Source organism: Acipenser ruthenus, chromosome 17 (assembly GCF_902713425.1).
Source record: "Acipenser ruthenus chromosome 17, fAciRut3.2 maternal haplotype, whole genome shotgun sequence".
Classification (NCBI taxonomy): Eukaryota; Metazoa; Chordata; class Actinopteri; order Acipenseriformes; family Acipenseridae; genus Acipenser; species Acipenser ruthenus.
Window position 1 is genome coordinate 17,876,690 of NC_081205.1, and position 26,007 is coordinate 17,902,696.

Here is a 26,007-nt window from a genome sequence, read left to right on the forward strand (position 1 = left end):
ACTTGGGCAGTGTCATATTTAATAAAACAAACTGGCCAGCATTTCATGAAATAAATGACCCCCTACGTAATCCCTTGGATTTCCATCAAATTGTCTACCAATGTTTGGAATCCTCCTCACTATATCATCTGGCTGACTCCTTTCTTACGTCCCTAAATTGATCCACATCCTTTCTCTTTCTAAACTCAGTGCTCTTCCTACTAAAGCACAATTCAAAGAAGATTGCTAGTCTTGCACTCTGGGGCCAGCTGCCTTCCTGTTAGCCGTTCACATGCAGGGACTGTGCTTGTCGCACCGATCAGGGGGATTAGGGCTGACCTCTGACCCCCTGGAATATTAATACAAATATAGAAAGCACCCGACACGTTAAAGCACAGGAGAGGAGAATGGATGGGAAGAAGGAGATTATAGATGACACAATAATTGTAGAGGGAGGCAGTGATTCAGCGGGATTTAAGAGGAGGCCCTGCTAATCCAGGATTGGGAGTTAAGCACTGCTATCAGAGGATGTGCTTAAAGGTCCCGGGGTCTGAAGTGGACAAGCTTAAGGGTCTGAATCAGGTGTGTCTGGCTAGTCATAAAGGACACAGTGTACATGGGAAAAATAAATACCAGATATGGCCTCAAAAGTGCCAAGGCTTTAAATCCAGTTTCTCACGTTTTATTAGAACTAGCAAATTTCCGGATACATACAAATAAATTGGTGCGTTTAATGGTACCATAATGAGTGTATAGAAGCACTGGACAAATCGTTAATACTGTGAAGGCACATGAAGGCACAATTTTACCTGAACACACATGGTAGCAGCATGGTTAAAATGTTCTTCATTAATGTTTATCTTGGTTTATCTTATTATCAGTCTCCCTGTCAACAAGTACAGGTGATTATATAGTGACACAGCCTCTGTAACATGACCCAGAAAACACTGATGAGGTGAAATGACCCAAGAAAGGCAAGCGTAGAAACTGAGAATGTTCTTTAACCTAAAGTAGTAACAGCTTTAAAATGAAAATATACATTTGCTATAACATATTACTTTCGAAACCTAAGACCTAAGATGGAAGTAAAAGACAGGTAAGATTTATGGAATTCTTTTCTTAGCTGTAATCAGTTAAATGTCCATTGTCTAATAACAGGATTTGTTCCAGTTTGGGTGCTAACCTGTGCTCTTGTTACTGCACATACAGCAGCATGCCATTGTAGTCAGGCGATTTCAGCTTTCCAATCGCCTCCTCGCCACAGCTTTCAAATCAAACACTAAAGTCGCATTTCTGTATTCTGGATGCAGGACAGTAATCTTGCTCTCCCCTCTACTTCAGAAATACTTGTATTGTCAGCAAGTGCTAATGTTTGCTTCTTTTTAATATATACACATACAAATATATATTTCAGTCAAAAGCATTGTTCAGAAATCATTGTAATATCTATTTAGAGTGGCAACAGCACTGGCTGCCGTTGCTCAGTATTCATGAAGCATAAACCAGTCTCAAGACTTAGAGAGCTAAAAAGGCTTATCCGTATATTCTTAAATTTTCTTCTTTTATGTTGGTCTTAAGCATTAAGGGATAGGATTGTGAATAGCAATTGTTAGAGTGTGGCTGGTGACTGTCTCTGAAAATGTGGGTGGGGGTATTTTAGTCTGAGTAAAAATCCTTTCTCTATTTTTATTACTGTAAACATTAACCAGACACTTAGCTCTTAGGCCATGAAAAAAATATATTCCTGGTTTATCAGCAGAAAAAATGTGGTTTTATTAAAAATGATAAATGCAGGATGTGCGGTATGATGGAGTGGATTATTACGATTAACATGGCACACAATTTTAGACATAAAAGTCTTTAAAAATAATACAAATGCATATTTATTCTTTTTTTAAATATTAAAAGCTGTAAATAAATATCCTATGGCCATTCAATAAATTGATGTTCATAGAATACTGTTGTGGGTACACTGAGGTTGAAGAGTCACGGATATCGAGGTGAACAGATAGGATTAGTAGGATTAGTTAAGTGAAAAACATTACTTTAACTGATTGCCTAAATTGCCCAGGACCTGTAGCCTATGTAGCCAGCAAATGTCTCCTCCAGCTGAGGGACATAAAAGTGCTGGGAGAGACAGTTGCAGCGAAGAGAAAGAGAAATTGTTTTAGTTGTTGGATTGCAATGCGTTTTGCATCAGGGCTTTGGGGAAACAGGAGTATTTTTTGTGGATTGTTTTATTTCAACCTTTTTGTTTTCCTTTGCATGTATGATTGTCGGGGGTCCTGTGGTGCCAGCAGATAATAGCAAATAATAAAACCCTGTGTAAAACTGAACTGTTCTTCACATTATTATTATTATTTATTTCTTAGCAGACACCCTTATCCAGGGAGACTTACAATTGTTACAAGATATCACATTATACATTATTTTACAGATATCACATTATTTTACACACAATTACCCATTTATACAGTTGGGTTTTTACTGGAGCAATCTAGGTAAAGTACCTTGTTCAAGGGTACAACAGCAGTGTCCCCCACTGGGGATTGAACCCACAACCCTCCGGTCAAAAGTCCAGAGCCCTAACCACTACTCCACACTGCTGCCACTACTCCCACATGCAATTATCTGTGCCTGCATTTGACTACATCTTGAATGTATTTGTATTTGCTTGCGATTGTAAGTCGCCCTGGATAAGGGCGTCTGCTAATAAATAAATAATAATAATAATAATAATAATAATAATAATAATAATAATAATAATAATAATAATCTTACAATATATATTATCCAGCACAATTCCTAATAAGTTGTTTTAACACCATTCATGAGCAATACACAACAATCTTGGTATATCCAGACAAGTATTATTGGCATAGCCCCAACTTGATTAACATACAGTAGCAGTTTAATGAAGAGGCTGCAGTCGAGTTTACGATAAAAAATAAAATTGTTATAGTCCTTTGCAACAGGCTTTTCGTATTTTTTTTTCTTTTTTTATCCACCAGTTTGTTTGTTTTTTTCCCCGATTTAGCTAGAAGAATATTTGTAGACTACACCAGCTTAAGGGATAGGGACAATATAATTTTATTTATTGGAGCTAATATCTTTCTCTAGCTGTACAAAGTTGTGCTAGATTAAAGCTTTGTTTATTTAACAGTGCTGCACCTGGATATGGGTGTGTGGCCTGCATTAGAGTTTTTCAGTTAGGAAGACATACTCAAAATTAAAATGTCAACTGGGTAACTAAGGTGAGCAGGGAGGATGATCATTAAACTATCAGTGCTACACCATTGAATTGATACAAGTTAAGAGATAGGACTGTTCTTAAATTGCCCACAGCCCACACTTACTGTAACTGACACCTAGAATGCACCAGATCACTGCACTTCAATGCACATTTTACAAAATGTTCTTCAATAAACCCTCCCTCGCAGTGTGTAAAAAATAAAGAACACCAGTTCAGGAGGCCCAGAGCCACCACTGCTCCTTAATTACCATACAATGACCCCACTGACACAGCACTGTGGAGTTTGTTGTGACGCCGGCATACATGCCAACAGCCCCTATATGGTCAGGTCAGTCACGATGCATAGGAAGAAAAATCATTTAAAAACCATGGAAAAAAAATCATTTATTCTGCACAGTAGTTAGTGAAAATCACACGCTGTGCTCTTTGCGCGGCTGACACATCTGCTGATCACTAACTTATACAAAAGGTAAGAACGCTTCATTATGTCTATGTTTACTGTTCATGATGGTCGTGTCGTGTTGAGTTGGGGTGGATACGTCTATTATATGATAACGAGTGTTTGTTGCGTATGACACCTCACATGTGCAAGTTGCGTTTGACCTCCCCTGGAGACGAGCGTCCCACTGAACAGTTTCCAAATGTTGGCAAGTATGCACCCGCCATAATACAAAAAGGGCTGGGCCAAGTGGATTTTTATTTTTTTTCACTGTTACCACAGCATGATACCTTTTTTTTTGTTGTAAACATAGCCACGGAGATGAATTAGGGAATGCACTTTGAACTATATAGTCCTCTTTTCTATGTTTTTAACTGAATGTTTGGTTATGGAGTTGCAACATCCAAATAAGTCACTCAAGCACACACACACTGAAAAATAAATCACTTCACAAAAAGTGAGATTTGACCAAATACATTTTACATGTACAAAAGTAGCAAATTAGAATAAAGGGACCAGTCAAAGAATATAAATTAATATATGTTACTGTATCTATAAAAGGGCAACATTAAATAAACATATAATGGGTCAATTGTAAAAGACATTCAGAGTTAGTACGTTTCAAGCGTACCAAGTTGCGGACTAGCTGTTGCAGTACTTGGATCATCCCCAGCTGCGGATTAAGTTAGTTCCAATTGCAACAAAGGAGTTGGGGATCAGCTGATCCTCAGGTTTAGTACGCAGCAGAGGAACAAGACTATTTCTAAACCTCAAGTGCGTATACGCACAAACAGACTGATTCCAGTTTGTGATAGTTCAAAGGATTTGTGATTAAGCAAATTGTTTTCAGCAAAAAATAAAATAATTAAAAAGTCGTACATATGTAAAACATAAAAGTAATAATACAAAAAAGTAACTGCATAGGCCTACAAATTCATTGTCATAGCATTAAAACGCATTCATACTTTGGGATGATCTTGTTAAAAAAAACAATTTTCAATTAGCTTAAAAGTTTTGTGTAGTATATACTTATTTATTTCTCATAATTATATTAACAAAGACTGTTAATTAGAGCAAGTATCAAAGCTGTCAATTTAATTACATATGCAAATCGAGTCATCCAAGTATATAAAGGTGAAGAGGAAATACCCACCGACAATTCCAATGTAACCATTCCAAATATTTTTCATAATCATCTCATATCTACATGTATTATAATTGTATATTTATTCTTGCACAAAACAGTCCAATAGTGAAAGGCTGAGTGTGATACTGATTGATGCTTAGTGGACCTCTAAAATAGATCAAAATAACAAGTCAGGAAAACTGTTTATAAGGTGCATAATACGTAAATAATACATATTGCCGTATATTTATAATATTTGGGTTGAGCTCCTGTGACGGAAATATAATGAGTTCTGGTTGTAAATCTCCCTCTCGACCTGTGAGGACATGAAGTAGCGAAAGGGAAAGGCTTTGGACAGGTTGTCCTGACAGTTCATTCCCTGGGTCGGGAAGTCAATCAGCCTGGAAAAAGACGAGACTCCAGTGCGAGAATGTATTGACCTGGAAGGTAAACGAGGTAGCGGCTGCAGGCAATAGAATCAGCTGCATCGTTTACCAAGGGGTCATGCATAATCGCATAAAAGGGGCTGGAGAATTGTAAATCTTTTCCTTCGCTTGGGTTTTGCTACGAGGAAACTGGAAGGACCGGGAGATTGCCCAAAATAATTAACGAAAGGAGTTCGTGAGTGTTTTGTTTGTTTGTCTATTTAGTAATTGTCTGTGTTTGTTATGACTAGACGGCTAAACACAGATCCAGAGCTGTCTCCAAGGGTCAGCACGAAACCGGATCACCACTGCACTACCGTCACGAATAAACATTGTTATCAGCACTTGTTTCACTAATAGCATGTATTATATAGTACTTCACCACAAGCACTGAGAGCACTCACTTTGGAACAGTGATCGTGTGTGTCTAATTGTGTGTGTTTTGTACCGTGTCTATTATTTGCGGGACTGCAACCCTTTGTTTCATTACTGTGTATTGCCAGCTCTTTATTATTTACTGGCGGGTCATCAGACCATTGGATTATACACCATTAAATCAATCATTTTCCCCCGTACTTTGGTGTCTGTGTGTTCTTGGAATTACTGTATCCGCACTGCACCTGCTATACACCTGCTACCACTTACCACTTTGCCACAGCTCCCTATAGATTTTTCTACACTTTACTGTAGGCAATTCAAAAACGGGGAGGAGGCGATTCTGTGGAGTGCAGTTCCCTTGTGTCTGGTGGAAACTTTCCCTCCATCTGCCGCTCATCTACTGAGACAGCATTATCACCTGTACCAGACGGGGAACGGGCTCACACATCTTCAGAACCAAGAACTATGCCTTTCAAAAAGAGATTTTGCAGGCGTAATAGCAATGAAGCCTTTATTGAAAATCAAACTACTATACAGGTCCGTAATACACAAAACAGTGTGCAGTACGGTCACAATTAAACATTGAACAGGTTACACATTGAGCACATGTTGACAGTGACGCTTCCCTTGAGCAGGAAATCCAGTTTTCAGATCCAGAAGAAGCACCAGTGGGTTTTGGAGCTGAGGAGACCGGGTTAGACGAGGTGAACATGGGTGCAGACAGGGAGAGGGGTAGGGCAGAGGCGAGGTTCTGGTGGAGGATAGCCAAGACGCATGGGGTGTGCTGTATGTCAGTGAGCTCCAGTAAAAAAAAAAAAAAACTGTATAAATGGGTAATTGTATGTAAAAATAATGTGTAAAAAATAATGTAATTGTATGTAAAAATAATTTGATATCTTGTATCAATTGTAAGTCGGCCTGGATAAGGGCGTCTGCTAAGAAATAAATAATAAGAAAATAATAAGAAAGAGCTCAATTTAAAAATGAAATTAGCGCAACAGTTACACAATGAGAAGATGCAACTGAAAAAGATAAAGCTGAAAGCTTACAAATCAAAGGAGAGATATTATCGGGTTAAATTAGAATTACTTGGGACACAAAGTGCGTTTCGTAGCTCCGACAATTAAAAATCAGTCTTACTTTAACTTTTTATAAGTTTTGAGACAAAATATTCTGTAACTTCCCATTTGATGTACAGTTATTTATTTTGAGTTATTGTATGAGATAGTTTCTTTGAATTATTGCAATTTCTGTTCAGTTTAATGTACAGTATAAAAATAATGTAGGCTACTTACGTCATGTAAAATGGTGAAGTCCTTCGAAATGCCTGTCCTTCCCTTTCCTCTGGTCGAGGTCCAATCACAACGGTGTTGAAATTCTCAGGGTTTGGTTGGTATCTCCCTGGGCAAGGCATGGGGCGGGGTCATCCCAGTCGATTGACAAGTTATGAAGTACCACACATGCAATGATTATTTGGCTTGCTCTCATGGGTGTGGTACACAAACCAAATGAGACAGGCAAAACGCTGTTTTAATATTCCAAATGTTCTCTCAATACACGCTCTTGACTCCTATTGTATTTCAGCTCTGCAGGCGATGTGGGATTTAGCACTGGTGTGAGAAGATATTTCCTGGAAGGGTAGCTTTTGTCAGCCAACAGGACACCATGATAAACGCCTTCTTGAAATTGTTGTTGCAATTGGCTGTTCTCAAAAATCTGCGCATCATGTGTGCTGCCTGCTCATCATGCAACCACGCTACGTATTCAAAGATGAAGGTCACACACCATCTGGCAACTGATTGACATGTAGCTATGCCTGTTGATGAAGCTCGGATCCTTATATTGCCTATGAAATCGAATATGGATGTGTGTGCAGTCTATGGCTCAATAACTCCAGCTGTAGAATAAAATGTGGTACAAATATCTCGTTGTTCCATTGGGTATGACAACGTAGCTTTCATGAATGCCGCTATCAGCTTCGAGATCCTGTGAACAACACTGCAAACAGTGCTTTCATGAAGTGCTGCTATCAGCTTCAAGATCCTGAGAACACTGCAAACAGTGCTTTCATGAAGTGCCGCTATCAGCTTTGAGATCCTGTGAACAACACGACAAACAGTGCTTTCATGAAGTGCTGCTATCAGCTTTGAGATCCTGTGAACAACACAGCAAACAGTGCTTTCATGAAGTGCCGCTATCAGCTTCGAGATCCTGTGAACAACACGACAAACAGTGCTTTCATGAAGTGCTGCTATCAGCTTCGAGATCCTGAAAACACTGCAAACAGTGCTTTCATGAAGAGCCGCTATCAGCTTCGAGATCCTGTGAACAACACGGCAAACAGTGCTTTCATGAAGTGCTGCTATCAGCTTTGAGATCCTGAGAACACTGCAAACAGTGCTTTCATGAAGTGCCGCTATCAGCTTTGAGATCCTGTGAACACCACGATAAACAGTGCTTTCATGAAGTGCCGCTATCAGCTTCGAGATCCTGAGAACACTGCAAACAGTGCTTTCATGAAGTGCCGCTATCAGCTTCGAGATCCTGTGAACACCACGATAAACAGTGCTTTCATGAAGTGCTGCTATCAGCTTTGAGATCCTGTGAACAACACGGCAAACAGTGCTTTCATGAAGAGCCGCTATCAGCTTTGAGATCCTGTGAACAACATGGAAAACAGTGCTTTCATGAAGAGCCGCTATCAGCTTTGAGATCCTGTGAACAACATGGAAAACAGTGCTTTCATGAAGAGCCGCTATCAGCTTCGAGATCCTGTGAACAACACGACAAACAGTGCTTTCATGATGTGCTGCTATCAGCTTCGAGATCCTGAGAACAACACGACAAACAGTGCTTTCATGAAGTGCTGCTATCAGCTTCGAGATCCTGAGAACAACACGACAAACAGTGCTTTCATGAAGTGCCACTATCAGCTTTGAGATCCTGTGAACAACACGGCAAACAGTGCTTTCATGAAGTGCCGCTATCAGCTTCGAGATCCTGTGAACAACACGACAAACAGTGCTTTCATGAAGTGCTGCTATCAGCTTCGAGATCCTGTGAACAACACGACAAACAGTGCTTTCATGAAGTGCTGCTATCAGCTTCGAGATCCTGAGAACACTGCAAACAGTGCTTTCATGAAGTGCTGCTATCAGCTTCGAGATCCTGAGAACAACACGACAAACAGTGCTTTCATGAAGTGCCGCTATCAGCTTTGAGATCCTGAGAACACTGCAAACAGTGCTTTCATGAAGTGCTGCTATCAGCTTCGAGATCCTGTGAACAACACGACAAACAGTGCTTTCATGAAGTGCTGCTATCAGCTTCGAGATCCTGAGAACAACACGACAAACAGTGCTTTCATGAAGTGCTGCTATCAGCTTCGAGATCCTGTGAACAACACGACAAACAGTGCTTTCATGAAGTGCTGCTATCAGCTTCGAGATCCTGAGAACAACACGACAAACAGTGCTTTCATGAAGTGCTGCTATCAGCTTCGAGATCCTGAGAACAACACGACAAACAGTGCTTTCATGAAGTGCTGCTATCAGCTTCGAGATCCTGAGAACAACACGACAAACAGTGCTTTCATGAAGTGCCGCTATCAGCTTTGAGATCCTGAGAACACTGCAAACAGTGCTTTCATGAAGTGCTGCTATCAGCTTTGAGATCCTGTGAACAACACGGCAAACGCAGCTTTCATGAAGTGCCGCTATCAGCTTCAAGAGCCTGAGAACAACACGGCAATCAGATCCCCCCAACATGCAAGAAGGATTCTGTGGCATAAAATGGAAGAGTTATTAAAACCTGAAGTGCTGGGTCAGTATGATGCCCTCCTCTTCCTCTAGTTTGCAGCTGTGGTTTCAGCCAATCAATCAGTCTTCTGACTGCCTGTCACAAAGACGGCCGGAGTAGGTGGCGTCAGACCAGAAACAGGAACACAAACGACAGAGAGATGGGGTTTTGGTGAGGCTGAACGCGTGATCGCGTTCAGCATTTAATAAACAGAACAGAAAATAAAAGGTTGGAACAGACAAAAACACTGGACACGGCACTTGTAGCCAAAAGAAACATATAAACAAAACGGACTACCACTAAACAAACGGTGCACGGACAGACAAACAGACAAACACGGTGAGTGAAAACAACTACTAATTCTTACTCTTTTCATTAACATTTTACCTCCGCTCCAATCCCGTTCTCCACTCACCGAACACCTAACCCTGAGTGCAAGAAACGTGCATCTATTTATACTGTTGTGCTGGGATTCAATTACTAATTAATTACTCACTTGAATCCCAGCACGTGAATTAATTCTGTGCAACCCCGTGCTCACATATTACATTTAACCAGCACGTGAAGTGATTTGTGCTCTCCTCGTGCCTAAATACAAATCTACACTTTTTAAATACACGTGAAACACAGACCCGTTTATATCCCGTGTACCAATCTATACACCAACATTTACATACGCACGCATACATACACACAACACAGATCACACAAATGCACACAGGGGCGGGGCACTTTGCCACACTGCCGCTTTGGATAAACGATATCACCTTTTAAACTCCTGTTCACTGTACGTAACAAATGGATTCTGTAAACATCGAAATATCTGGATATCATTCGGGCACAGCGTACTCTTTGAGCATACAAAACGTAACTGTAATCGCCTAACATCTTTGCACAAATCGAATTGATGTAGAGGGTAACAATGAGGCATACTTTTATATAGGAGACAGCTTAATATCCAGTTGACAGGTAGGTTAAAGACAATAGCCACCTCCATAATTGAGTGAGCCTGGAGTCACCAATAACAGCGTTCCATTATCGTGTTTTATTTAATTATATTTACTACCTTATTAAAATTTGAAAGCTCTGCTAAATGTTAGATACATATTGTGACTTATTAAAAACAAACAAAACAAATGGATGTCAGTGAACGTGTGTGTGTGTGTGTATATATATATATATATATATATATATATATATATATATATATATATATAATTTATTTATTTAGCATTTACCCAAGGCGACTTACAGAGACTAAGGTGTGTGAAAAATGCATCAGCTGCAGAGTCGCTTATGTTTCACCCAAAACACGGAGCACAAGGAGGTTAACTGACTTGCTCAAGGTCACAGTGAGTCAGTGAGTGAGCCGGGATTTGAACCGGGGACCTCCTGGTTAGAAGACCTTTACTTCTTTACTTTAACCACCATATATATATACACATATACATATATAATATATACAGTGCCTTGCAAAACTATTCAGACCCCTGACCAATTCTCTCATATTACTGAATTACAAATGGTACATTGAAATTTCGTTCTGTTTGATATTTTATTTTAAAACACCGAAACTCAAAATCAATTATTGTAAAATGACATTGGTTTTATGTTAGGAAATATTTTTAAGAAAAATAAAAAACTGAAATATCTTGCTTGCATAAGTATTCAACCCCTGTGCTGTGGAAGCTCCCAGTTTACACCGATGAAAGAAATTGCCCTAACAAGAACACAATTACCTTACCATTGGCCTCCACCTGTGAACCATTAAAGTTGCTGTCACATTTTCTGGATAAAAACCCCACTGTTGAAGGATCATTGGTCTGAAATATCTTGCTTGCATAAATATTCAACCCCCACACATTAATATTTGGTAGAGCCACCTTTTGCTGCAATAACAGCTTTAAGTCTTTTGGGGTAAGTATGTATGTGTCGGAGTGATTTTGGCCCATTCTTCTTGCAGATTTGCTCCAGGTTGTTCCGGTTGGTTGGACGACGCTTGTGGACCGCAATTTTCAAATAGTGCCACAGATTCTCAATGGGATTGAGATCAGGACTTTGACTGGGCCACTGTAGGACATTCACCTTTTTGTTCTTGAGCCACTCCAATGTTGCTTTGGCCTTGTGCTTGGGATCATTGCCCTGCTGAAAGGTGAATTTCCTCCCAAGCTTCAGTTTTTTAGCGGACTGAAGCAGGTTCTCTTGCAGTATTTCCCTGTATTTTGCTCCATCCATGCTTCCTTCAATTTTAACAAGATGCCCAGTCCCTGCTGATGAGAAGCATCCCCACAGCATGATGCTGCCACCACCATACTTCACTGTAGGGATGGTGTGTCTTGAGGCATGGGCAGTGTTAGGTTTGCGCCCAACATAGCGCTTTGAGTTTTGGCCAAAAAGCTCTATCTTGGTCTCATCTGACCACAAAACCTTTTCCCACATCGCAGCTGGGTCACTCTCATGCTTTCTGGCAAACTCCAGACGTGCTTTCAGATGGTACTTTTTGAGTAACGGCTTCTTTCTTGCCACCCTCCCATACAGGCCAGTGTTATGCAGAGCTCTTGATATGGTTGACTGGTGCACCGTTACTCCACTCCCAGCCACTGAACTCTGTAGCTCCTTCAAAGTGATTGTTGGCCTCTCTGTGGCTTCTCTCACAAGTCTCCTTCTTGTTTGAGCGCTGAGTTTTGAGAGACAGCCTTTTCTTGGCAGTGCCTGGGTGGTGTGATGCAGCTTCCACTTCCTGATTATTGATCCAACTGTGCTCACTGGGATATCCTGTAGAATGCTCTTTGGTCTTCATTTTCCTTCAGATTCACAGCCTGACCAATGATCCTTCAACAGTGGGGTTTTTATCCAGAAAATGTGACAGCAACTTTAATGGTTCACAGGTGGAGGCCAATGGTAAGGTAATTGTGTTCTTGTTAGGGCAATTTCTTTCATCGGTGTAAACTGGGAGCTTCCACAGCACAGGGGTTGAATACTTATGCAAGCAAGATATTTCAGTTTTTTATTTTTCTTAAAAATATTTCCCAACATAAAACCAATGTCACCTTACAATAATTGATTTTGAGTTTCAGTGTTTTAAAATAAAATATCAAACAGAACGAAATTTCAATGTACCATTTGTATTTGTAATTCAGTAATATGAGAGAATTGGTGAGGGGTCTGAATACTTTTGCAAGGCACTGTATGTATGTGTGTGTATATATATATATATATATATATATATATATATATATATATATATATATATATATATATAATTTCCCTGGAAGCTACTCAGCTGCCACATTGTTGGTGCACCATTACAACAGATAGACATGCTTGAAAACAAGTTATGCCACAAATGTGATTTTAAAAGCAAACTTGACATTTAAATAAGAGGGTTTGCCAGAATCATTTAACAGCCCCAGGTAAAACTTGTCATTCAAAAAGAATGTTTTCTGCTCTACATCAGAACAAAGATTTGCCTCCTCAAGAGCTGTAAGCCCTCTATTTGATTTTTCTAGGACTAACTAGTTAAAAGATCAACCATGTAGTTTGACAAAAACGAGAGGAATCTGTGCTTACGTATAAAGCATTAACCTGCCAAGGACTCAGAAAGTTCAAATTAAATTGGAGTCTATTGAAGGTATCCTTTTCAGCTCCATACATATTTTTAACTATTTGTTTACTCTGGTTTGCCATGTTTTGTAATGTGATTTATCCTACCTCTCTGTGCTTATTGTATTACTTGTATTGTAACACTTAATGCATTTGCTTACGATTGTAAGTCGCCCTGGATAAGGGCGTCTGCTAAGAAATAAATAATAATATATATATATAATATATATATATATATATATATATATATATATATATATATATATATATATATACAGTACCAGTCAAAAGTTTGAGTACACCTTGTCTATAAACACTTAATATTTCATTATACGATATGTGTACTTATATAAGCTGATAATCATAAGTGAATTGCATTCAAAAAAAATTTTTTTAAATGAAAATGTAAATCTTGTCAATTTCAATGAAATGCTCACCCAAAGCAAGGGGATTTCAGACTGAAGCCCAAGTCAGTGAAAAGTCTGAAATGTGTATAACACGGTGTTAGAACACTGGCCTAAGTATAAGAGTGTCTTTGTTAGATGTTCTCCGAGTTAACTAGCATGTTACCTAATTAACCTTTTGTCACCAATTAGTGTTAACAGGTGAGGGTCCATGATTACTATAAATATAGGTAGCATAGGCACAAGTTTGTCATTCCTGAATGTAAGGGAGCAGAAAATGGCAAAATATGCTCAGTTAAGCAAAGAAAAAAGACAGTCTGTAATTACTTTAAGAAATGAAGGTCAATCTTTAAGACAAATCGAAAGAACTTTGCAAGTGTCTGTAACTGCTGTGGCCAAGACCATCAAACGATTTGAAGAAACTGGCACTCATGAGGACCGAACAAGGTCAGGCAGGCCAAGGGTGACCTCAGAATCAGAGAACAAGTTCATTCGAGTCACAAGTCTGTGAAACCGGCGATTAACTGCCCCTGAAGTACAAACTCAGCTAAATGCTACTAGAAGTACAGATGTTTCAACATCAACTGTTCAGAGGAGATTGCGTGAAGCTGGCCTAACTGGAAGAATTGCTGCAAAGAAACCATTGTTAAGAGTGCAGAATAAGAGGAAGAGACTTGCCTGGGCCAAAAAACACAGAAACTGGACATTTGAGAAGTGGAAGTCGGTCTTATGGACCGATGAGTCAAAATTTGAAATACAGACATGCTCAAATTTGTTGGTACCCCTCCACAAAAAACGAAGAATGCACAATTTTCTCTGAAATAACTTGAAACTGACAAAAGTAATTGGCATCCACCATTGTTTATTCCATATTTAATAGAAATCAGACTTTGCTTTTGATTTTTTATTCAACATAATATTGTAAATAATAAAACAAATGAAAATGGCATGGACAAAAATGATGGGACCGCTAACCTAATATTTTGTTGCACAACCTTTAGAGGCAATCACTGCAATCAAACGTTTTCTGTAGCTCTCAATGAGACACCTGCACCTGTTAACAGGTAGTTTGGCCCACTCTTCCTCAGCAAACTGCTCCAGCTGTCTCAGGTTTGATGGGTGCCTTCTCCAGACTGCAAGTTTCAGCTCTTTCCATAGATGTTCGATAGGATTCAGATCAGGACTCGTAGAAGGCCACTTCAGAATAGTCCAATGTTTTGTTCTTATCCATTCTTGGGTGCTTTTAGCTGTGTGTTTTTTCATCTGTGAACATAGAGCTGATGTGACTTGCCAAAAAGCTCCAGTTTTGACTCATCTGTCCAAAGGACATTCTCCCAGAAGGATTGTGGCTTGTCAATATGCATTTTAGCAAATTCCAGTCTGGCTTTTTTAAGGCAAAGGGTGACTATTTTGAGGAATCCAAGATTTAGAGACAATTTCAATTTTCTTGAACATTGCTTTGATACTCCTTATGTTTTGTTTTGTATTTTGTAACATGTGTTTTCATTTTCAAGTATTTACAGAAACGTATACGACATAAAACATTGTCAATTATGAAAAAAAACTAGTTTCCAGCAAGTGTACTCAAACTTTTGACTGGTACTGTATATATATATATATATATATATATATATATATATATATATATATATATATATATATATATATATAAAGACTAGAACAGCAACTATCAGTGTTCCTACAGTCTACCTTTTTAAAATAAGATTTATTTAAAATGATCATATAATTCTGACATTTTAAATGCAATTATTTGAATAAGCATTAAATGGACTTAAATAATAAACACCCCTGTGGCTGTACACAATGTAAGGTTTTGCACTGCACCCCCGTTTGTGAGCTTGGCCAAGATTTACCCAAAGTTGTATCCAACCCTTTTACAGATGTACTGTAAGCAGGTATCTGCACCTCTCACTCACTTCTATTGGTTTTTGTCCCTGGTTCGCTCTGTTTTGGGCATCTGTTTTTGACCATCCATTTAGTTATTTTCATTTCACTGCAATATAAATATGGTGTTTGTGTTTAAAAAGTTTGTGTGTGGAGGTAGGCACTGTATGTGTTCAGGATTGAATTAAAATTAGCGTAGGCAGCCATCTATTTTTTTTTTTTTTATAAATTTAGTCGTTGCCAATTATTTTTTATTATTTTCTCCCAATTTGGAATGGCCAATTATTTTATTATGCACAGCTCACCGCTACCACCCCTGCGCTGACTCGGGAGGGCGAAGATGAACACACGCTATCCTCCGAAGCGTGTGCCGTCAGCCGACCGCTTTTTTTCCACACTGCGGACTCACCATGCAGCCACCCAAGAGCTACAGTGTCGGAGGACAACGCAGCTCTCGGGCAGCTTACAGGCAAGCCCACAGGCGCCCGGCCAGACTACAGGGGTCGCTGGTGCGCGGTGAGCCGAGGACACCCTGGCCGACCTAAACCTCCCTCCCCCCGGGTGACGCTCGGCCAATTGAGCGCCGCCCCCTGGGAGATCCCGTCCTCGGTCGGCAAAGGAATAGGCTGGACTCGAACTCACGACGTCCAGACTACAGGGTGCATCCTGCAGTCTACGCAAGTGCTTTTACTGGATGCGCCACTCGGGAGTCCATAGGCAGCCATCTTGACATGGTCTTGTGTACAGTGTTCTGAAGTGGCATCTAAGCAGGCCATAACTTTAAATGGGGTCATATCTTACTGTCTTTGTTCCTGTTGCTTATGCTAATGTCATATTTAATCCTGGCAATACTTGTGTGCTGTTATTAAGAGTTCAATATTATTTGTATTTTTGGTCTTTGAATTTAGGGATGCTACTTGAATCATAGCAGCTTAATGTTAATTCTGGTTTTATAAAATGACAGAAGTCATGTTGTTAAACAGTTACCAATACTGGGAACCTGCTGACATTAAAAATACAAAATGTGGAAACCCGCTACCTACAGTGCTAACCTACTGAGCCACCCAACCCCTTGAGGTTCCACATGAAACAAATTACTTCTAATAGTCGAGAGAATCAATTCTGACTGGGAGCATTAGTAATTCTGTCGCCTGCCATTTCCTTAACCTTCATTCATTTGGGCAATGCACTTAATTGAGTAGCCCTTTCCTATAAATTGTATTCTGAATGCTAGACGAATATTTTAATCAGCATTGACTCTTGAGTGAATATTAAACCGTTTCCCACTGTGGACATCTTGTCAATGAGGAGAGGCCTATTCATGTTGCAAACAATTACAGCCAAGTCTCATATATCTCAAACACAAGACTGAGAATCATTTTTAATATGCAAATAGTCCATCGTGACAGTCAGTGGCTCAGAAGGTATGACATTCTCACCTCTGAGTAGAGAAAGTCATGGGCCTTGACCTTGACTGCCTGATAACCTTGTCCTGTCTAAACCATACACAACACTAACATGTCTGCATAAATCTTAATCTTATTTTCAAGAATTTCGATCAAGTTTGTGTGCGCACTTCCTTAACGGATTACTTTGACAAAGACTCAGAAAGCACAGCAAGAAATATATTACAATGCTTTGCAATCATGTTCACAGATTTTCTTTGTATAGTAAATGTATAGTGCCATACTTTGGTGTTTTAGATACACTGTTGTACCTGGCATTGTTATTTTACAATGCCCCAATGTTAATAAAGCAACTTCAGTGTAGTATAACTCCCTCCGAGATAATATTTTTACATATCCGATGGACCCCTGGAACCAATTAAATTGTATATAACAGGTTTTACTGTAAATATATAGACATAAAGGGTTTTTAATCTTGACATTTTCTATTGTTCAGTTGATCATCCAATGTACGATCATTGATTAATCACACCTGTTTGCAAGTGGTATGGAATTGTATTGAAAGACAATAACAAGAAATCACTTTCCTTCTAAGCTGTAGTGATCGTTTGCATTTCTTTCAGCCAAATGTCTAAAAGAAACATATTAAAAATACATAATCAGCGTATATATTACTGCAAATTACCAGTTGCGCTACAACCTAGAATACTGTATTTAACAGATTAGTTTTTGGTATATCGTAAGCTTTCAAGTTAACAGACTAACAAAAAGACTGTGTCTTTTCGTTCAGATAAAGTCAGAAAAAAAAACATATGAATCCAAATTAACATGTATTTATACTAAAGTAATACAAAAATGACTACAAAAGATTTAGAAGTGAGTAGTTTTTCGAGATTTATGATTATACTGTAAATCACTTTCACGAATCAGCCCCCAAATGTAGTCTCCCATCATGTTCTCGTTATACTGTCCTTCACTGACAGCTCATCCAGGAGCCTCAAAGCCGTGCTGCTCCATAATGGTAACAAGTACCCGTCTCTTCCCCTGGCTCACTTGGTGCACCTCAAAGAGGATTACAACAGCATCAAGACCTTGCTGGACGCTTTGAAGTATGATGAGTACGGCTGGGACCCCGGAAGGTGCTGATGCCACCACTGCACATCAAATTGGGCCTTATGAAACAATTTGTCAGAGCTCTAGCTAAAGAGTCGGCAGCCTTAAAGTACCTTCAAGACTTCTTCCTTAAGCTGTCTGAGGCAAAGGTCAAAGCCGGTGTCTTTGTCGGACCACAGATAAAGAAGATCCTGGAGTGCAATGAATTCCCCAAGAAGCTCACTAGTAAGGAGAAAGTGGCTTGGAACAGCTTTGTCGCAGTGGTTCGGGGCTTCCTGGGCAATCACAAGGCCGAAAACTATGTGGAGCTGGTTGAGACTCTGGTGAAGAACTACGGCACAATGGGCTGTAGGATGTCCCTCAAAGTCCATATCCTTGATGCTCATCTTGATAAATTCAAGGAGAACATGGGAGCGTACTCGGAGGAGCAAGGCGAGCGCTTCCACCAGGATATACTGGACTTTGAACGCCGCTACCAAGGACAGTATAACGAGAACATGATGGGAGACTACATTTGGGGGCTGATTCGTGAAAGTGATTTACAGTATAATCGTAAATCTCGAAAAACTACTCACTTCTAAATCTTTTGTAGTCATTTTTGTATTACTTTAGTACAAATATATGTTAATTTGGATTCATATGTTGTTTTTTTCTGACTTTATGTGAACGAAAAGACACAAATTTGCCCGTTTTCTCATTGGAAATAGGTAAATTTCAAAATATCACTGTCCTGGTCACAAAAGCAAAGTTTGTGGGGAATAATAGCCATTTTCTGTACTTTTGAGGCATAAGCAATTAGGAAATAACACTTACTACCCAGGAACAAAAATTGTGTTACATAGTGTAATCAATCATTCACTTGAATCTTAACACAGACTGCACGTGGACTAATTGTGCACTTCCCGTGCCCCCATACAAACACCCATTTTTATCTGCAAGTGAAGTGATTGTGCAATCCCCGTGCCTAAATACAATTATATATTTTACATCACCTGTGCCACATAATCCACACTCTGTGCACCACTACAATAATACATATAACAGACAATATTATCACGCCACATACAACATAAAACACAGTAATACGCACATGGGCGGGCACCTCGCCACAATCTTCCACTTGCCCTTTTGCCAATGTCTTTAGAAGTATGTACCCTCCGACCTTTTTCAAGATTTGTTTTTTGTGCACCGTATTTTGATACCGCACTCAGGTAAACAAGATTAATCGGTCAATTACCTTTTAATTGATCAAAGCCCACAGGTGTGACTAAATGAATATGAATTAATCGATTCACACACACACACATAAAAAAAAAACTAAAAAAAAATAACGAGATTAACCAACCTGAAACATTTGTACCATGGTCAACTGAGGACAGAGGAAAATTCAACAAGGACCTAGGACATACAAACACCCCACAGGAAATCTTTGAAGCCAAAATTCAGTATTATAGGTTGTAGTGTAGCTGGTAATTTGCAGTAATATATACACTCTTGATGTATTTTGAATCTTTTTCTATTAGACATGACTTTGGCTGAAGGAAACACAGACGGGCAGTACAGCTCAAAAGAAAATGTCAGATTATGTCACTAAAAGTGATTACTTCATATCCCTGGCAAACAGGTGTGATTAATCAATTAATCGATCGTAGATTCGTAGATTGGACAATTAATCAATCAATAAAAAATGTCAAGATTAAAAACAATAATTTTTATATATATATATATATATATATATCTATATATATATATATATATATATATATATATATATATACGCATTTATATTAAAAGGATTGGAGAACCAAATGAGGAGTCTGAATTTCAGCTTTAAAACTTTCTGAACCTCCTTCCTGAGTTTATATACAAAGTACTATCAATAGCAAGAGGGCTGAAACAAAATCCATGCTGTTCATATTCTAATTCATTGCACCCCATTGGCAAGAAGTCACCCTTTTTTCTGTTCCATCAAGGTGAACATGGCAGAGCTGGAGCTAGGCCACATTAGGGAGACAGAGGGGAAAAAGAAAGCTAGAGAATTCACTGGCAGAGATGAATTAGTCCTGGAAATAGCCTACCTTCTGATATATCCAGTTCACTTTCCATAGCTGCTTTTTTTTTTTACAATCATTCTGAACCTCTATCTTTTCCAAAAGAAAAAAGAGCAAGCGAGAAGGAGAGAGAAATGTACTGAGCGAAAGGCTCTATACTAAAAGAAGTTCAAAGCGAAGCACAGCTTTCAAGACTCCTCGAGGCAATTTAGATAATCCATTAGACAGACGCAAGCAAAAATAATATACTTGACCCTTTTGTGTATGTATTTTGAGAAGTTTGTTATAATGACTAGCCTGGTAATAATTCACTGTACCTCATGTATAATAAGTAGAAATGCACAGGCCTTTATGATAAATTGCTAGGGTAACAGGGGGGACACCTCCTTTGCATTTCAATGCAAGTAAGTGTCAGATTCTTATTTCATTACCAGTCGACACATTAGTGGATGGATTTTAATTTGCTTTTTTCAGTAGCTGGCTTGCTATCCGTGGAGACTTGGTCCAGCTAGAGTGCGTTTGAAAGAAGAAAAAAAAAATCATTGTCAACCACTTTTTTTGTATTATGAGGCCATCACACATATACATTATATATATATATATATATATATATATATATATATATATATATATATATATATATATATACACAGCAGTGTTGTGTAGAATATTATAAGACATGCTGCCGTCTTGCTGAATAAACAGAAACTGAGCTTTAATTCATCTACTGATAAAAATCTGAACTTACTTTTAACGAAGACATGCTGAGCAAAGGTATATTCAGTTGAATTCTGCATACCTTAGAATGGCCTTTTCTTCTAGCATAACGTAGTACGTTAACATACACTTACATGCAGTATATGGTACAGTACTTTACACTGTGAAATACTTACATGAATACAGAATTAACTGCTCTTTTTTAGATCCTGATATTTTATTACAAATGAAATAAATTGATAACTGTTACAAAGGTCCCTCTGCTTTGTGCTAGGTGTTCTTCTGATCCACATCATTGTATTGTGCTGGAACTTACCTATTCTGAGAATAAGGCAGCATGTACATTCACTAGAGATTCTGTTCCAAAGTGTAAAATCCCTGACTGCACCTTACTTTACTGGGTGCTAGACATCGTTCTTTTACTTCCTTGAACCCAAACAGACTTTGACAAACATAAACTGGCATGTGCTTGGAACAACTGACTTCTTTAAAACAAGAACCTTAAAGAATTCTAGTTGTGTTTCTGGTTGCATCTCAGTGGACTATGGTGTTCCTGAATAAATAGCAACTAATACATAAATACATCTAAAACTCCCACAGATGTATTGTAAAAACCTATATGTATTGTAAATAAAAAATGTTTCTTGATATCCAAGCCGGTAGGTCTATTGATAGGTACAAATAGGCTTATTTGTTTATTTATTTTTTGCATGATTATGTCTACTGTAGGAAAGCCTTCTTAATGAAAAAATGTAAATAATATTGTAAATAAAGTGTAAATATGAAGCACATATAACCAAAAAGGGTGTGAGGGTCTGGAACCAACTCCCCAGTAATTTTGTTGAGGCTGACACCCTGGGATCCTTCAAGAAGCTGCTTGATGAGATTCTGGGATCAATAAGCTACTAACAACCAAACGAACAAGATGGGCCAAATGGCCTCCTCTTGTTTGTAAACTTTCTTATGTTCTTATGTTCTTCTGAAAATTACTTTCTGTAATATTTAACAGAACAAAAGTAAAGACTATCAAATCTATGAATGCACTTAATAATTACACACAATTTTGCATTCATTAGCTGTGTTATTATTGTGCAGTTGTTTTGGATTATTGGATTATTAAAAAAAAAAAAAAAAAAATCACATTCCTTTTTTTCCCCCCATTTTGCACACAAACTGTGTGAAGACTGTGAGGATCCACTGATCCTGAACAAATTCAGTTTGAAACACACAGGTCTCTGTGATTAGCTGTAAGTGTTTAAAACATGTTCTGCTTGTGATTCATTTTATTCTGTGTTTCAGTTACAATAATGGAAAACATGATTAACTATAAAAGTATTTAACATAAGGGTTATTTTATTTACACAGATTGTCACAACCTTTAATTCATAGTTTAGAAATCTTTTTTTTTTTCTCAGTGTGTAACATATTTAAAAATAATCTTTGGAACTTTGCAACATTTCAACATGAAAACAAAGTTTAGTACTTTTATTTTCACATAAGACATGTGTCTAGGCACCCCATTGTTAATAGAAAGGTATTTTTTTGTGCAGGCTTGTTTTTCCTTCGTGCAAGCACACAATAACCTTGAAAGATCTCAGCAACAAATTGCTGGCTGTCCATCAAACCAGACGGCAGCTAAGCGGGGAAACATTTTTCACATTCAGTTAAATTTCACAATTCCCATTATAGAAGTATTTATTAAAAATAGTTAAGAACACTTGTTCTCAGGTATTAGTGAAACTATCCAATATGTACATGGCTTACATTTTAGTTACATACAGTAGTATTAGATCCATAATGTGCAATGCGATTCTGCTGCTGTTTTTGTTACGACAGTCTTAATTATCAAGAAAAGCTCACCTGTTTCTAAAGAAGCTGAATTGTTGAACTCCCTTAAATGTTATCTGGTTTAGTATTAATATTATGCTTAAACACACTATATATATATATATATATATATATATATATATATATATATATATATATATATATATATATATTGACAGAATATAATAAATTGGCATTTCATCCAATTGAATTGAATTGAATTGAATGGAATGGCAAGGGCTGGACACGAACAGGAAACCACACGGTTCAAAGAGGAACGTCTTACCATTCAACTAACGCGCAAGCTCTGCAGTCAGGAGGCAAGTAGTATCTAAATACTGCTACTGAGATAAATGAAATGTGTGTACAATTATTCAAACATTTAACAATGCATGTGAGTCTCTTCAGAGCATTTCTCTGCAAAAAAAGGGATGATCTTTTCTAATGATTAGACCTGTATGTCTGGATATTAGTCTAAAAGTATTGGTGCAAATCTAGGATTTTCCCACCACAACTACCATTTCACAAGTACAGAAATAGATACATTATAATATTAGAACACAAGCCATATATAGGTGTGATTTTTTTAAAGGGCCTGAACATTTCTTTTCTTACTATTTTTTAACCCTAGATTTTAACAAAATTCCTTTCATTCTGTTTTATAAGATTTGGTTCTTTGCTTGTATTTTTTACTTCTATTTGGAATACACAGATATCTCAAAGATAACACTAGCTGAATGGATGCGGCTGTTTCCTGATACCTCCTGGGAAAGTCAATCACACTAACCTCCCTGCAGGGTAGTACTGAATCTTACGACTCCTGACTTCCTCTCAAACTTCCCAGAACCAACTGGAGGAGGAGAAAAGCTCATTTAAAAACCAATCCCCACTGAATAAACTGAAACTGCTGTGCATTCTGTTTGTAACAGTTAAAACAGAGTACAGCACAAACATTTAAACAAGCACTTTTTTGTTTTATTTCCAAATTGTTGCTTTGCTTTCCTGGGCTAAACAGAGCTAACCTACTGTAGCAGAAAGATGGCAGTTTAGCCGAGTGACCCAAAAGATTAAAGGAAAGTGTAAGTTAAAATAGTAAACGTGTTTATTTTTTTTATAATAATAATAATAATAATAATAATAATAATAATAATAATAATAATAATAATAATAATAATAATATTTTTTGTGAATCATAAACATGTCTTTAGTGAACATAACTCTTTTTTTATACAAGAATAACTGTAAATTGCACCTAATATGTATTAGCATCATTTTATAGGACTTTTTTAATGGTATTTTATTTGACACTATCAGTGAAGCAAATTTAACGATCAGTTTTTGTAGATGCCTAAATGGTACACTGGTCAACTGCAAAAGGGTGCAAAAAAGAACGCAGTCGGCATTGAATTAACGTCAGGCATAGGAAAGGAAGCAAAAAAAAAAAAAAACATATAAAAAGAAAGTAATATGGGGAGTGGTTCACCTGGTAAAGGTACAGCTGTGTGATATGCAGGGTCCGTCATACAGTCAGGGGAGCGTAGGTCTGGGTCCTGGCTGTGCAAAGTTACCTGTCATTGCTACAGATTCTACAGGAACCCTGGTACTGAATTGCTTGCAATACATTTGCTGGCACTGTACTACTTTCTCTATATCTTACTAAATTGTTAGTCATGCAGTGTTGTACATATTGAATATGCTGGCTTGCACACCCTCAGGGCTCAGTTTTCTGTACTGAATTTGCTTGCTCCATGATCCTGTTACAGGTCTGTGTGTTGAATAGTGTCATCTGTGCTACCAATTGTTATAGCATTAACCATAGGCTAACATAAAAGTAATTGGAAAGCAATGCATGCCAAGGCTTCAATTAATGCCCCGCTGAAGTTCCCCTTTTTGAATAATCCATCGTAATGGCTTCTTTTAGGGGGGCTTTTCATTTGCATACATCTAACTGTCACCTTCTGACACCAGCTGCTCAATTCAAAACAAATTTTTCTGTTTCTTAATTTTCTTGATGCGTGTGAACTGTCCTTAAACTGGAACCATTCGTAGAACGAGCCCCAATGCCGTCTGGAACCATTTGTAGAACGAGCCCCAGTGCCAACTAGAACCATTCGTAGAACGAGCCCCAGTGCCGTCTCTGAACCATTCATAGAACGAGCCCCAGTGCCGACTGGAACCATTCGCAGAACGAGCCCCAGTGCCGACTGGAATCATTCATAGAACGAGCCCCCAGTGCCGACTGGAACCATTTGTAGAACGAGCCCCAGTGCCGACTAGAACCATTCGTAGAACGAGCCCCAGTGCCGACTAGAACCATTTGCAGAACGAGCCCCAGTGCCGTCTCTGAACCATTCGTAGAACGAGCCCCAGTGCTGACTGGAACCATTCGTAGAACGAGCCCCCAGTGCCGACTGGAACCATTCGTAGAACGAGCCCCAGTGCCGACTGGAACCATTCGGTGCAATTGGCTACCAATAGGTTTAATGGGATTTTTATTGAAGAGCTGTCTAGTTCTAAAAAGTCACCAATCCTCCTCCCTTATTTTGTAAAAACTGTAACCGACTGAAAAAATAGAAAACCCATTTATACAACAATGAAGTAACATGCAGTACAATACCTTTAAAACAAAGAAACAAACCCTGCAGTAAATAATGATATAAGGTACATTGAAGTCTCTCATATGCAAATATTACTGTTTTTACAATATTTATATTTTTACAGATTTTTTAGCAATTTTCCTGCAGTTTATTTAAAAACAGTCAAACATACCTAATATCCTACCTGTTAATGTCACGTTTTGATTATTATCACTACATTGAAATGTCCAGAAGATAATGGGAGTCAATGGAGGACAGGCTCCTGATATTTAAGAGTCAATGGAGGACAGGCTCCTGATAATGGGAGTCAATGCAAGACAAGCTCCTGATAATGGGAGTCAATGCAAGATAAGCTCCTGATAATGGGAGTCAATGGAGGACAGGTTCCTGATAATGGGAGTCAATGCAAGACAAGCTCCTGATAATGAGAGTCAATTGAGGACAAGCTCCTGATAATGGGAGTCATGCTTCATATTATCAATATCACACATTAAACAGTCAAACAACTGATTTCCACCCCACATAATTGGAAAAAATCCTAATATGAGAAGTTAGTTGCAATACAGTACTGAAATGTTCGAAAAAAACACACAGTAGCACAATATAGCATAATATAGCACAATGCAGCAAAACAGAAATACGTCAGCAGCTTTGTTTTGTTGTACATGCACAGTACTGTGTAACTGGCTACAAATTAAAACAACATTTGATGAAGGGCATAATGGAAAAACTTGAGAACCCAAAATTATAATTGTTTTTAGATTTACTTCATATTACCTGAATACATTTTTCAGACAACTGAAATGTTCAAGGTCTTTTTTTAGTTTTAAAGAAAGTATTTTTGATGGTAATGTTAAGCAAAATGAGGTGAATCTGAAACTTGTTATGTGATATTTTATAATGCGATATTTTGTACTGTGATATTTTGTAACAATTGTAAGTCGCCCTGGATAAGGGCGTCTGCTAATAAATAAATAAATAAATAA